Below are 15,714 nucleotides of genomic sequence, written 5' to 3' on the forward strand. Positions count from 1 at the left end.
TTTTTTAAATACAGTTTATTTATTTTGAGAGACAGAGGGTGTGGGAGGGGCAGAGAAGGAGGGAGAGAAGGGATCCCAAGCAGGTGCTACACAGTCAACGTGGAGTCTGATGCGGGGCTTGAATTCACGAACCTGAGCTGAAATCAAGAGCTGGGTGCTTAACTGACTGAGCCAGGCGCCCCTGAACAGATGTAAAAACCGAAATCCCACAGGTTGATTTTTCTCCCGTTCAAGCTGCAACCCCTTGCCTGGGAAGGGACCCAAGGATATCAGAGTCCAGCCCCCACTCCTCTAGGGTCAAGGCCAGCTGTTCGCAGGGAATACGGGGTTCCTTCTGGGCCTTCCCTCCCACTCCCCGTACATCCTCTTCTTCCTGGCATCTGCAAAGTGGGGTTCTTGTCTCTTTCCAACCACTAATTACCTTTGGGATCCTGGAACAATGACTTTTCTTCCTGCTTCCTCACAAGCAGACTTTCAACTGAGTCATTTGTAAGCCTCCTTCTAATGTCCCCGGGCGCTGGCTGTGAGGTCAGATGACTTTGGCCGCCCATCCAGGGCTCCTGCGCATGATGCCAGTGCAGTGAAAGGTCAGCTCCTGGCGCCCCCTCTCTCACACTGTTCCTTGTGCCCCATCCCCGGGGCACCGCGGACCCTTCAGACTGTCACGTTTCCTTGTTTGGCATTTTCTGAACCGTTGGGCTCTGGAGACTTCCAGATGTCTTTCTGTAACGGTCAGAGCGGGATTTCCTGGGCAAAATGTTTCCTCTGCAAACATTCTTGTTTGTCGTGGCACTGCCCTCAGAATGTGCAGGAAGGATTTCTAAAGGACAACTCCAGGGGCGCCTGGGTGGCTCAGTGAGTTAAGCATCTGACTCTTGGTTTTGGCTCAGCTCATGATCTCATGATCGGTGAGTTCAAGCCTCACATCTAGTTCTGTGCCGACAATGGAGAGTCTGCTTGGGATTCATTCTCTCCTCCTCCCCCTCCTCCCCCTCCCCCTCCCCCTCCTCTTCCTCTTCTTCCTCCTCCCCCTCCCCCTCCTCCCCTCCCCCTCCTCTTCCTCTTCCTCCCCCTCCCCCTCCCCCTCCTCCCCCTTCCCCTCCCCCTCCTCTTCCTCCCCCTCCCCCTCCTCCTCCTTCCCCTCCCCCTCTTCCCCCCTCCTCCTCCTCCCCCTCCTCCCCCTCCCCCTCCCTCTCCTCCTCCTTCCCCTCCCCTCCTCCTCCTTCCCCTCCCCCTCTTCCCCCTCCTCCTCCTCCCCCTTCCCCTCCTCCCCTTCCTCCCCCTCCCTCCCCCCTCCTCCTCCTCCTCCCTCTCCTCCTCCTTCCCCTCCCCCTCCTCCCCCTCCCCCTCCCCTCCTCCTCCTTCCCTTCCCCCTCTTCCCCCCTCCTCCTCCTCCCCTTCCCCTCCTCCCCTTCCTCCCCCTCCCACTCCCCCTCCTTCCCTTCCCCCTCTTCCCCCCTCCTCCTCCTCCTCTTCCCCCCTCCTCCTCCTCCCCCTCCTCCCCCTCCCCCTCCCTCTCCTCCTCCTTCCCCTCCCCTCCTCCTCCTTCCCCTCCCCCTCTTCCCCCTCCTCCTCCTCCCCCTTCCCCTCCTCCCCTTCCTCCCCCTCCCTCCCCCCCTCCTCCTCCTCCTCCCTCTCCTCCTCCTTCCCCTCCCCCTCCTCCCCCTCCCCCTCCCCTCCTCCTCCTTCCCTTCCCCCTCTTCCCCCCTCCTCCTCCTCCCCTTCCCCTCCTCCCCTTCCTCCCCCTCCCTCTCCCCCTCCCCCTCCCTCTCCCCCTCCTCCCCCTCCTCTTCCTCTTCCTCCTCCTCTCTCTCTCCCTCTCAAAATAAATAAACTTAAAAACAATAAAAAATAAAAGACAACCCAGCCTGTACATGCCACGCACCAACCAGCGGTGGAAGATAGGGATGGAATGGTTATTCCCATTTTACAGATGGGGCCCTTGAGTTCTTGAGGGTTGAAATGCACTGCCGTGGTGGCGCACGCAGCAGAACTGGGACTAAAACACTCCCATCCCCGATGTCTTCGTTACTCCTCCAAACCCGCTCCAAAGAGCTGAGCTCAGGCTTGGCCCACGCCCAGTCATCCCAGCGATACAACCGCTACCCAGCGTGCACTCGGCTGCGGAGTATGAACAGATCCCGCGCCTTGCCTCTCAGAATTTGTGTTTCGAAAATCACAAGATTTGCACAGTGAGCATGAAGATGTCTGTAGAAATAGAAAAAAGGAGTGAGAATATAGCAATCGCTTATTTTTATGCCTTCATATGTTTTTCTATCAGGACATAAAAATCTCTTACCTCTATCCGGCAACAACATATTTAGGAAACGGTCCCCCCGAAAGCTATAGACCAGGGATGGCAAATGTGTGACATGTGCCCTCGTAGTCCCTGGGGACCTTTGTGGTAGATGGTCCCCCCCCCTCCCCCATCATGGCTCTCTTCCCACTTAGCACAGATGCGGCCTCAGAATCCTTCCTGACACAGCCCGCTGCTTAGGTACATAATTGACACACGATTTCGAACGGTGGGCCAACCTGGGATTTGCTGTCCTGTTACACATCTGAGGCTTATTATTCTAGAAAACGTAAAAAGAGTGAAATTTGGGTGGTCTGGCCTTCCAGTGGGCTGCTGCTTGGTATGTTTTCTCTTTTCTACCCCTCCCCCCACACCTTTCCCCAGCCCCCAGACAAAGCGCTCAGGGCAGCCGATGGCCAGGCGCTGGGTAACCATGGTTCGAAACAGAAGTTCCACACCTGAGACACGTAAACCGTTTGTAGAGTGACAGCGGTTTACAACGTAAATGATTCCTTTGCAAAGGCACACCTTCCCACCCACCCCTTGCAGACTTCCTGGAACAGGTGTTCTTTGTAAAAGACCCCACCCCCCCCCCCCCACCCACCAGCCAGATGATTCTAATGTTCCCCACCCCCCTAAGAATTGGAGCTTGAGAAATTATCCCTCGGAGATATTTGCCATGTCTCCGGGGATTGAGTCTTGAAGAGTGAGTCAAATTGCTTGGAAATTGTTTGTCGGGAAACTCAGCCGTAGGAATACGGTGGTGAGGGAGGTATGTTGAGCACCAGCTGTGTTCTTTATCCCCTTGCATGGCATCCACTCCCCCACTGTCAACATTAGTGACTTCCAGGACTAGGAACGTATAAGGAGCCTCAACCCCTGTGCTGGGTTGAATAACGTTTCCCCCAAATTTCACGTCCGCTCGGAACTTCAGGATGTCGTGAAGTTGACATGAGGTCGAGGTGAGAACATACAGGACTCGGGTGGACCCTGAATCCAACGAGCGTGTCCTTAAAAGAGAGACACGCAGAAGAAGACCATGTGACCACAGAAGGCGATTGCAGTAACGCGTTACAACCCGGGAAAAGGCACGGATAGTGAGCAACCACCGGCAGCCAGGCACAGGCACAGAAGGATTCTCCCCTAGAACCTTCAGAGGGAGTGTGGACCTGCCAGCGGCTTGATTTGGACTTCTGGCCTCTAAAACTGTGAGAAAATGCATTTCTGTTACTTCTTTTTTTTAAAATGCTTATTTATTTATTTAGAGAGACAGAGACAGGGGATCTGAAGCAGGCTCTGTGCTGACAGCAGAGAGCCCGATGCGGGGCTCGAACTCACAAACCGTGAGATCACAACCTGAGCCAAAGTCGGACGCTTAACTGACTGAGCCACCCGGGTGCCCCCGCCATTTCTGTTATTTTAAGGCGCCAGTTTGTGGTAATTTGTTACGGCAGCCCTAGGAAACGAATACACCTTCCAAATGATAAATCTGCTCCCAATTCTTTAAAAACATTTTTTAATGTTTATTTATTTTTGAGAGAGAGAGCAAGCAGGGGAGGGGGCGGGGGAGGCACAGAATCCGAAGCAGGCTCCAGGCTCCGAGCTGTCAGCACAGAGCCCGACGCGGGGCTCGAACCCATGAACCGTGAGATCATGACCCGAGCTGAGGTCGGATGCTTAACCGACTGAGCCCCCCAGGCTCCCCCGAGAACCGCTTGATTCTAAGCTTGGGCTCCCAGCTGGCGGGGGCTGATCCCTGAAAACTTGAGGAAGGGAGGGATCAACAGAAGCAAATGAAAAGGAGGACAGAGCATCTGCCAGCAGTGTCTTTGCATCCCTTGGGCCTTCGGTGTGTTGCCCTTTCCCTCTACCTTCTTCCCCGGGACAAAGCTCACTTGTGCCCTGCTCATCTGCCTCTTTACTCCTCTTGTCTCGCTAAGGATGACTCAGAGGCACTGCTGGGCCAGGGAAGTTCTGCAGACTGGCGTGGTAGCCATTGGATGTCTGTAGCAATAACATGCAGATAGAGGAAGGGCCTTTGTGCGCCAGGAGAAAAGGCAGTGAGACCTTTGGCTATGGGTTTCCAAGAAAGGCAGCGGCTATTTCATGCCGCACAAAGGGCTGGCTGGCCCAGATAGATAGAAACCTTGGGACTGCTCACATCTCCTTCCTGGTAGCCTCCCCTGCCTAGCCCCGTGACGGAAGGAGCTACCCAGAAGCACAGAACACGGCTGAAACATTACTGCCTTCAAACGGGTTCTAGGAAGGGCCATTTTGTATTCTCTAGATGGGCACCAAACCTATGCTTTGTTTTCACCATCCCTGAACCGGCAGGATGGGCAGGGAGTCCTCTGTGATCACCCAGGTCCCATCTCTTCCTAATATTTCCTAGTCTTGAAACCCATTTAGCACTCAGGTTACCCTCAGATGCCCAGTGGTCCTCTTGGATGGCTCAGACTCCTCCCAGCCCTGAAAAGCTTGCCAATGAAAAAGCGGAGAACTTGTAGCCCGCTGGTCTCCCCTTCCCAGCTGGCAAGCTTGCAAAACAGCCCCCCTTCCTGAGGAGTGGGGAAAATGAATCCGTTAGAAATAAGAGGGCGACGGCTCAGGTCAGGGACCAATTGACAAGGGGCACCTTCAGGAGGGCTGTTAGAGAAGATGAGGCCTGTGGATTTCCTCCCCATAAATTGTCACAAAGTTGTAGACGCAGACTAATAATCGTGTTGTCTACTATGTTGACTGCATCAACTGCAGCTGGGAAGGGGCGGGGAGAGAAAACTACTACCGTCAGCTTCCAATTATGCTATGGTAACTGTTTAAACTTTATTGAGTAAATAATTATCTCTGGGAATTTAACAAGAAAGAAAACACAGCATAACACCCATTAGTCATCTGTTAGAGGTCAAGGCTTAACTATATATTTAACACCTTTTTTTTTGGTTTGTTTTTTGGGTTTTGGTGGTTGTTGTTGTTTTAATTCAGCACCCTGGTTCAGCGTGAGACGTGAGCTAATCATACCTCCAGGGGGTAAATGACTAGTTCTTTGGATAAATTGGGTTTTTGTTTTCATCTCTTCTTAGAATCTTTAGGGTTTGTAATTTATTTTGAACCAAAGGCAAGAAGGGAATAGAATATGCAGGTGTCTCCAGGTGACCCATGTGAGAACCAGGTGTGGGGGTGGGGGGAAGCAAGTCAGGTGGGTTCTCCACGGGTCCAGTGCACAAGGACCCAGAGAGGTGCGTGAATGTCGCTTCGAACAAGAAGGGAGGTATACAGCAGAGGTTTGGACACACTGATTGGTCTTTTAAAAAGAGTAGTTAGTGAGCCCTCTTATAATATCTGTGCTGGGCTCGAAACAAAGGCTCCGTGGACAATAATGGCAGATTCAATGTTGTGATAAAATGGAGAGATGGCAATCTTTTTCCTTTTGATCGTAAGAAGTCAAATCAAAGCCTATGTGCGTGGCTGGTGTTGACTCTGCCGTCGATTCAGAGGACGGCTCTCTCTGACTGCGAAATGAAGGAATGGGTCATCATCTGGGACCCTGGCCTCTGAGGTAAGGTTTCCTACTCTTGGTCACGGTTGCATCTGGATTCTCTTCCCACCCGGGGCACATTTAGGGAGTTGAAATTGCCATGGCCAGAAATGCGGGCGGTTGTGGTGACTTGGGGCTAAACAGTAGAGCTCTGTCCTGACCCAGTGTGGGGTGGGGGCTGTGGAGACTCTGGAGGGAGGTGCCAGAGAATTCAGAGGTAGGACCCCCTGGCGAGATGGAACACTATGTATTCTCGTGCTTTGAACACGTTCAGATACAGCTGAGCCATTTGCTAGTGACGGGACAAGAACTTTCATGAAAAGGTTGGGCTACCTGTGCATCTCCTCATCTTAAGGACACCACTCCCTGAAGAACCCTTTTGTCTTGGTTTGCAACTAAGCCTAATTCCTTGTGGGGAAAGAAGAAAAAGTGTACAGAGTTTGTGCTTCCCTTCATCTTTGTTGGCTAAGCCATCCGGTCCTAGTTTGAATCTCCAGGGAGTGTGTGCTGATCGGCCTGGGTGCTAATCTAGGTGCCCCTTCCCTGGCCAGCGCACCTGTCCCCCAGCTGCCTGGAGCTGTTTCTCTGGACAGCTGGCCTGGCACACGGAGCCTGCCTTGCTTGGGGGGGTATCCCCTACGCCCGCAAGCACCCTGCCCCATGCAGGAAGCACCCTGTGACTGACCAGCCCCTAGGGGCCAATGACAGGAGGACATCAACATGGGACAACTCTGCCTTGCAGTTCGTGTTCCAGAGCTTTCTTCAGGTCGAGTGACCTTAGGTCTCGATAATTCCTCAGAGGGTTTTGTGCTCTTAGGGGTCATGGTGGCCTTCTAGCCACAATCCTGCATTTAGGAGCAGAGGCCCGCTCCTCTTCGCTGGTGAGTGTGGTGCTTAAGATTTACTCCAGCTGTGTCCGGAGACTGGTTTCTGTCCTCCTTAACCAGCTAACCCCGGCGTGCAGCTTTGTAGGGGAACGGCATGGGAGCCAGCTGAGGCCGCCGACTCCGGGAAAACAGCCCGGTCTCCCAGAAAAGAGACCAAGGCCAAAGCTTAAGGCAGTAATAACAACTTTGATTTATAATGAGAACTATTTGTACATAATTACTGAAATATTGATTGCACATTCAGCAGGGTGCTTAAATTAAAGACAAACCAAATCTGGCGACAGCACCGAAAGAATCTTCTTGCAAACGGTTGCCATTTAGCCCTTTCCTACAATAGTCTGGTGGGATTGTATAGAGTGCAGTTCAATTTATCGAGCATTGCCTTCAAGGATGACGGCTCCTCGTCGTGCTTGAGGGGTTCCTGGTTGAAGGCAGAAAACAGTTACCATGATGCAATGTCAGTTCTATGTAGGGCAGAGGGAGGTAGGAACAAGGATGAGGGTCAGGGAAAAGATCAAAGATGGACTAAAGGGAGGAACCGACTCCGGACACGAGAGAAGACCCGTCAGATAAGCCAGCACGGAAGGAGCTTTAGGGATTGCTCTCAAGCCACATTTTACAGCTAAATTCAAATATAAAGTCATAACCATTAACTTCACATGGGCCTTTGAAGTGTGATTGCTGCCTGGTATATGCGCTCTTATTCTGCAAACTTCCCAGGACCTGCCTCGCATTACCTCTTAGACGTCCCCCCCGCCCGGCCCCCCACTTTTCCGCCCACACTGACCTCTGCTAAGGAAGTCAAATACAGCCGGTGCACCCTACCTCTGAGCCGCGGTATTTGCTGTTCTCTTTGTCCGCAGTGGTCTTCCCCTTCAATCTTCTCATGGGTTGCTCCTTCCTCCTTTTCAAATCTTTACCCACATGTCTCGGCGAGGTGGTTTTCTGTCCTTCCTATCTCAAATACGGCTCTGCTCCCACCCAGTATTCTCTATTCTCCTTCCCTGAGTTATGTTCTCAAAATATCATGCTCTGTATTTTACTGACTTGTCATAATCTATTCTGTAACCTATGTGTGCACAGCGACTTTCATCTGTTTTGTCCACTGCTGTGGTCCCCCAGCCTCGAATGGTAGCTGACTTGTGGCAGATATTAAATACGTATTTGTTCAAGGAATAAAGTGACCTCCTCAGCTATGTTTTAATTTGCTGTTTCACCCACTCAACACGGTGCTTTTTTTTTAACTTTCACATTTCTGTTTTTCATTTTTTCACACTGACTTAAAAAAAAATTTCTCCCCCCCAAATCCTCCTGGTCATTTTTTTTTTTATAGTTTCTTATAGCTTGCCTATCTTTATGATTTCTCTTTCTTTCAGTCTTTACATACTGGACACATTGTCACTTTATATATTTTTGCATCTGCTCATTTCATTACCTAAAGGAAGGAGGTTGCATTCCGTGACTCATAATTTCTACTGATTCTCACTCATGGTGGCCTGTTTGCTTGTAGGTTTCAGGATCTTTGATTGGTTGATCCTAATGTGGGGGAAATCCTGAGGGTCTAAGATGGGGCTGCTTTGATCTTGAGAGGATGTGAGTCCGCTTCTACTGAGGGCGGGGACCCCGTCTGAGTGTAATGCAGGAGTCTCCATTTCTCCTCCCCGTCACCTTTGGCTGCTGGCCTGTTCCTACCCTCGTCATTGCGTCATTACCATCATTACCGCGCCACCCCTGGCCTTGGAGCTCAAGGCAATCCCGCCTCCCGTATTCCCTTGTTCCCCAATGTTCCTGCTCTAGATCCCTCTCGCTTCCCCTCCCCCACCCTCACTTAACAGGATCCCAACAATGCCATAAAGAGCCCGTTTTACACAGGATTTGTTGTGCAGCATACGATACTGCTAGACGCAATCCAGGATTTCCTTCTGCTCCCATGCACGTCTGCATAATTATAGACTCTTGTTTGCCAAAGGCGGGCCGGAGCGGTCTCATGACTCTTGCTGTCTCTCAAGCAGGGCGCCTGGGAAACAGTGTCCCCTCTGTAAGTCCTGATTTGCCGGTTAATAGGTAAGCACCCAATCAGGCAAATTAACATGCTTCACAGCTACCCCCCTTTAAGCGCATGCTCTAGTTCCGTGCAGTAAGGCCGTTCCTAACGATCCACACTCACGCTCTGGAGAGAGCTTCCCTGCGTTCGCTCCCGAGGATTACTGCAGTGTTGCTGGTACGATTTTCGCCCACTGCCACCTCCAAACCTGTTGCCAACTGTGGTTTGGAGTGGCTGGGCCGGCATCCCGGAGGCCTGTTTGTTTGTCCTAGTATTCATTACTACTTGGCTCGCGCCCCATCTGCCAGTGCAGAGTTATTTATATCGAATCGGAGAAGTCCTGGTGAGCTTCCCCGTGTAAGTCACATCCTCAGAATGTCTTGCATCCCCGAGGACTTGGCACGTGGGATCCTCGCAGGAAACCCCTCCCTGCTGACCCAGGGGGAAACTCCTGGTCTCCCTGGGAAGTGGCAGCTGGTCCAGCCATCTGCTTGGCTGATAAGGCCTTTGCATCTCGGTCAAGAGCGCTGGCCCACAAAACCTGCAGTGGAACTTGCCCAAAGAGGTGGTGACAGCCGAGTCACAGAGGATAGCATTGAAACTGCAGTCCTGGGGGATGGAGAGAGCCTCCCAGGAGTGGAGCCAGGGTGCTGAGTCATGCCCCTCAGCCCCGCACTACGTGCTGTGTGTCAAGGCTTCCAGAAGAAGGGGACGCCGACTGCAGGTCACCAATGCTCCCAAGCCCCCCGGGGGCCTGTTCTGTGAGCTCTGCAGGTCTGAGAGTGAGCAGTGCCTCCCCCTTTGATGACTAACTGTGGTCAATGTCACATTCTAGCTGTAATTCATCAGCTCTCATGCTTTCAACCAGCACAAACCTCACTGCAGCCAGCGTTTCACTGTGAGACACAGGATAGAGCCAAGTGAAGGTCTAACTCAATTAACAGATTAACATGAGTCCACAGGCGCAGATCTCTACAGACATCTGATCAGCCCTGAAAGAAATCAGGCTGGGGTGGAAACAGTCCAATGATCATCTTAAATGAAACAGAACAAAGCACCGGTCCTCAAATCCACACTTCCATGGGCGTTTGTAGCAAGCAGTATCAGAGGCATGGTGTGGGGGGAAGGAGCCCGTGAGAAAATGTATGGCCTGGCAAAATGTTGTGCTCAAAGTAAATTTTCGAATGGAATGTATTTGTTTACAAGTGTGCCACACGCTATCAAATCACGGTGTGGGGAATCTGTGCCTAAGAAGCCTGCCCCATCCTATAGCTTCTGGAAAGGAGTTTCTGCCAGGGGAATATCAACATTGCACCACCAGGCCTCTGTTGAAATTGACTGGGCGCAGGGAGGTGGCCTAGTGTGGGTGGTAAGTTTCAAAACAGTTTTGAAACACCCACGGTGCTTGGCATCCTGGGTTCTGTGGTAGGCAGAGTCACTGGTGCTGTTTACACATCCACGGAAGGTTATTCTGATTCTACTAGGATAAAAAGACCATTTCTAGTTCCAAAAGAGCAAACCCAGCTGTTTCTGGATTCATCCCTTTTTCTCTTAAATGTAGCCTGTTGTCACAGACTGTTGTCATTGGTTAAATTTTTCCCTTTGCGCTGAAAGATTCCTTTGTCATTCTCTGAAGGTTAGTCAGAATAAATATTACAATTTGGACTTTAAGCTTAGGACAAGCAGATATTAACTGTTCTGTCACTTTTGTTTCTGGAGAAAGGTAAACAGATTGTGGTTTGTAGAAATTCTGCAAAGTTTGACGGTGTTTGATAGAGAAGCTGTTCTTAGGGGTTAGCAGTCGATTCCAAAGAGAAAACGATATATGTAATTAACATTACCCCCTTTTGTTCATTTGTGAAAAATTTAAAGTATTTTTTAATGTTTGTTCATTTTTGAGAGAGCGAGTGTGAGCAGGGGAGGGGCAGAGAGAGAGGGAGACACAGAATCCAAAGCAGGTTCCGGGCTCTGAGCTGTCAGCACAGAGCCCGACGTGGGGCTCGAACTCACGCACTGCAACATTGTGACCTGAGCCGAAGTCAGATGCTTAACCAACTGAGCAACCCAGGCATCCCATTTGTGAACATTTTAAGAGATTTTTTTTTTTCATTTGATTTTTATCGTGGGATATAAAAATATCAGGAATAAAAACAAAAACCTTTGAAATTTGATTGCTGTATCTGTTTCTCTCCTGTTCCCAAACCTTCAACACCCTGCCCCCCTCTTAATTAATGACAATTGATCTCATTTCACCCAAAAAATAGAAGACTTCAGCAAAGAACTCCTAAGGTACCACATCCCTCCATCTCTCGTCTCCCTACATCTGTCCCATTTACTTCATCTTCTCTGGATTCTGTCCTTCCTCCCAATACAAAGTATCCCCTCCCCTCCCACTATTCAAAACTGCTGCTATGACTATTTGCTCTCTTTTTGGCCCTGGGTCCCTCCTGTGAGCACACCGATTTGCTGTCATATTCCCCATCTTTAAAAACAAAAAACAAAAAAGCATGGACCCCACATGCCCTGTAGCTATATCCTCATTACTCTGCCTTCCTTTACAGGAACTTCTCTATATGGGGCTATTTCCACCACCTTTCCTTCCATTTTCTCCAGAACGCACTCAGGTTGGCCTTTTGTTCTCACTACAACAGTGAAATGTCTTTGGACAAGTCACAAGTCACCACCGTGGTTCCCAGTGTCACAGTCAGTGGTGCTGTCCAGTGTCTGGGTTGGGGAAGGTGTCCCCGTCAGTCCAGTTCTGTGGAATGCTTGGGGATAGCCTCCCTGCTTCCGAAACCCTTGTCCAAGCCTGGTTCTCTGACTCTTTCAGCATTGATGGCAGTCTTTCAATAAATTCCGTTTCAATTTAAATTAGCTAAGAGCTGGATTTTGATGCCTGTAGTAAAGAGCGCTGAACCAGTTCGTCAGAGGAGCTAGACTGATTCGGTTCTCCAGAGTCATTCCTAAAGTACAGCAATCTGGGAGATTTGCTGGGCTCCTCACCCAGGGGAGAAGGCCGGGGATGCAGGGGGTGGGGGGAGTAGTTGTGGTTCCATCTGCTGATGGCTAAACAGTGGCCTATCACCACCACCCAGATGCATCGGCCACTTCTCCCAATGCTGCCCCTGGGTCATGGCTCTCCCTCTTTCAGGGTTGATCGTGATACTCATTCTGTTCAAATTTGTCTATTCAAAAATGAGGTGAACAACCTAAAAAGCAAAATAAGCAAACAATATGAACATGCAGGGCTTCACAGAGGCAGCACCAATAGCCAATAAACACAACCGAAAATGCTAAAAGTAGTATTTGAGGACGTGCGAGTTACAATCTATCAGAATAACAAGACTTTAAACCGGTACTACTGAACTGATGAGATTGTAGACAGCGGGCGCTTGAAGACACGGCTCTCTTGAAGAGCAAATGAACAATATCTACAAAAGTGAATGCTGTGCAGACATTTTGGTCACAGCTATAGAGAAAGCCGGAGGAAGATGCCCAAGATTGTGTACAAGATTATATGCGGCAACATCGTTTTTAATAATGGAAAACCAGAAACCGCCTAAATCTTCACCATTAGAGATCGGATGAATAAGTGGCATTTACATACGAAGGAGTATTAAACGGCAAAAATGAATGAACCCAAACTCATGTTCAACATGAGTAAGTTTCATGGACAGTTTGTGGAACAAAAGCAAATTGCAGCAAGAAGCATTCAGTATCCTTATAAAAGTTCAAAGCAATGTGAGAAGGGAGGCTATATTTTGCTTAGGGATACATGCCTGTGTAGCAAAGTTTAAGGAAATGCATGGGAATGATAAACACTAAATCATGAATCATTGCTATTTCTGGGTGTAGGGGTGCAAAGGTGGAAAGAGGAGAATGTAATGAGCAAAAGTCTCACTCTGTTCCTTATGTTTTAGGTAATAAGCTGGGTTGTGGTTGTACCTTCTTAAAGTAGCTAAACTCTTTCAGTAGTAAACGCTTCGTGAAACAGAGGGATTAGGAAAGAGGGTTTGCCCGAGAGGTTTTCCCAGGTCCCTTGAGGACAGCTGTGGGTCCTGCAAACACTGATTTTTTTCTAGAAGTGGCGTCGGGATCAATCTAAGCACTGATTTGGCCAGCATTTCCTCCAGCATCACCCGGTCTCCTGGTTCATGAAATAATGGTTCTGTTGATGTTAAATATCTGCCTCTTGCAACATTTGTTATGTGATCTGTTGAGGGGAAATGTGAGCCACTAACAATCATTTTGGTTCATTTCATCTCCTCCTTTCCCATCTCCTTGTTATGAATGGGTTTATTTAGGGAAAAAACCAACAGGTAACTGATTTCTGCCAATGCTTTCTTCTCTCTGACCTCTTGGTCTTGTGCTCACTAGCCTTCTACAGAAGCAGTGGGGGAAAAAAAAAATAACCAAAGCATTTGAGTAAAAGAGGAGGGTGCTGCCATTGTGGGCTTATCAACATCCTTGTGTCATAACAAAAATGATGGGAATGTCCTCTCCATATCCCCTCCACAGCAGGACAACGGCCTTTTACTCCACGAAGAACTGTCCACCAATATGTTGGGCAGTTGTAATACCATGGAAAACAACACTAGGATGTGCAAGGGACATATTCCCTGGAAATAAATTGGCAGTGTTTATCAAGATCCTTTCAAATGCTCATGCCCTTTAACTCAGAAATCCCACTTTTTGGGGGGCGCCTGGGTGGCTCAGTTGGTTCAGTGTCTGACTCTTGGTTTCAGCTCAGGTCATGATCTCACAATTCATGAGTTCCAGCCCCCTGTCAGGCTCTAAGCTCACAGCATACAACACAGAGCCTGCTTGGGGTTCTCTCTCTACCCCTCCCCTGTGTGCACATGGTCTCTCTCTCTCTCTCTCTTAAACAAACAAACTTTAAAAAAAGAGCAGATTGACCCTCTCTCAAATGCCAAAGATTTTTAAAAAAATCCCATTTTTTTTGAATACTACACAAAGGAAATCATCAAATGTTATCAAATATTTATGCCCCCAAATTACCAAACCTAAAGTTCCCAAACAAGGGACAGTTAACAAAATTGTAGGAAATCCTAACAATATACAATTAAGAAGCCACTGAATGTGATGTGTATAAGAGACAATCATAATAGCACTTTAGTTGGAAGAAGTAGAATATGAAAATGTAATCTACAATATCAACCCTATTCTATGAACTGACCACCATCTATCTGTCTAATCAGAAATAAAATATATAGGAATATTAGCAGTAATGCTCTCTGGGTTAAAAAAAAGGGGGGGGGGATTATATATATAGCAATTAAAAAACAGGCTTTTCTGATTTTTCCAAAGTTTTCTACGATGACTATGTATTCCTTTAAGAATGAGGGGAAAGGTTATTAAAAGAAAATCACACAGCTTGAGAAATAGGTACGTTACATAGAACAGAGAATGTTCTTCCACAATCCTCCCCTGGGTCTCCTTGTCGCCGGCTGTAAGCAGAGACGTTAATGTCCCCTCCTTGGGGTTGGGAAAACCCGAGATATAATTGCGCAATTGTTGTAGGCTGATTGTGGACAACATAGTGAGATTTACCTCCACTGGGTTCCCACCTTAAATACCGGAGAAAATGCCCTCCTGCTTTAGGCAGGCGGGGGAAGTGAGGAACCATCTTGAAATACAGCAGAGCAGTGTGTTCTTAACAAGGCCTGCCCCGGGGGAAGACTGGTTAACCAGAGCCTCACCTGCTGGGGTCTCATCAGGGCCTGTCTGACCTGGGGAAGGGAATACCCAGCTCTGGCTTGTTCACACCAGCCTGATCCACCTAAGGGGAGAGAAAAGCTGGGAAACACTTGTGTAGTTCACAGTCCAGAGGCACAGGCTCCCTGGGAGACTGACACCTGGCCCCGAACTGCGGGATACCTCCCTTTCCCCGCCACCCCGCCACATTGCTAAAGGCCTGTTTATATCTGTTCCTCTTACCCAGGACACCATGCATACCTGCTACCTAGAAAAAATTATAAGCCATATCAGAAGGTGAGAAGAGACAGAACAAGTATCCGAACCAGACATGGCAGGGACGTTGGAATTATCAGACTGAGAATTAAAAGAATTTTTTAATGTTTATTTATTTTTAAGAGACAGAAACAGATCGCAAGTGGGGGAGGGACAGAGAGAGAAGGAGACACAGAATCCTAAGGAGGCTCCAGGCTCTGAGCTGTCAGCACAGAGCCGGCTGCAGGGCTTGAACTCACAAAGCACAAGATCATGACCTGAGCCGAAGTCGGACGCTTAACCGACTGAGCCACCCAGGCGCCCCTCAGACTGAGCATTTTAAATAACTATGGTGAATGTGCTAAGTGTGCTAATGGATAAAGTTAACAGAATGTAAGACAAAATGGGCAGTGTTCACAGAAAGACAGGCATCCTAAGAAAGAACCAAAAGAAATGCTAGAAATAAAAAACATTGTTAACCGGGGGGCGCCTGGGTGGCTCAGTCAGGTAAGCATCTGACTCTTGATCTCGGCTCAGGTCATGATCTCACAGTTCATGAGTTGGAGCCCCGCGTCGGGCTCTGTGCTGACAGTGCGGGGCTTGCTTGGGACTGGGTCTACATAAAGAAAGAACATCGAAGAAGGAACAAGCAAAGATAACATACTTATTTTTTTTTTAAGATTAAAAAAAAAAAAATGTTTATTTATTTTGAGAGGGTGAGCGAGCGGGGGAGGGGCAGAGAGAGAGGGAGACACAGAATCCAAAGGAGGCTCCAGGCTCTGAGCTGTCAGCACAGAGCCCAATGCAGGGCTGGAACTCACAAACCGTGAGATCATGACCTGAGCAGAAGTCAAATGCTTAAATGACTGAGCCACCCAGGTGCCCCTATTTTTTTTATTTTTAACCATCAAACAGATAACATTTTGTTCAAGATAATGATGGCAACAATGTATTCAACTATATATACTTATATATAAGTGAA

This window comes from Panthera leo, chromosome D3 (genome assembly GCF_018350215.1).
Source record: "Panthera leo isolate Ple1 chromosome D3, P.leo_Ple1_pat1.1, whole genome shotgun sequence".
NCBI lineage: Eukaryota > Metazoa > Chordata > Mammalia > Carnivora > Felidae > Panthera > Panthera leo.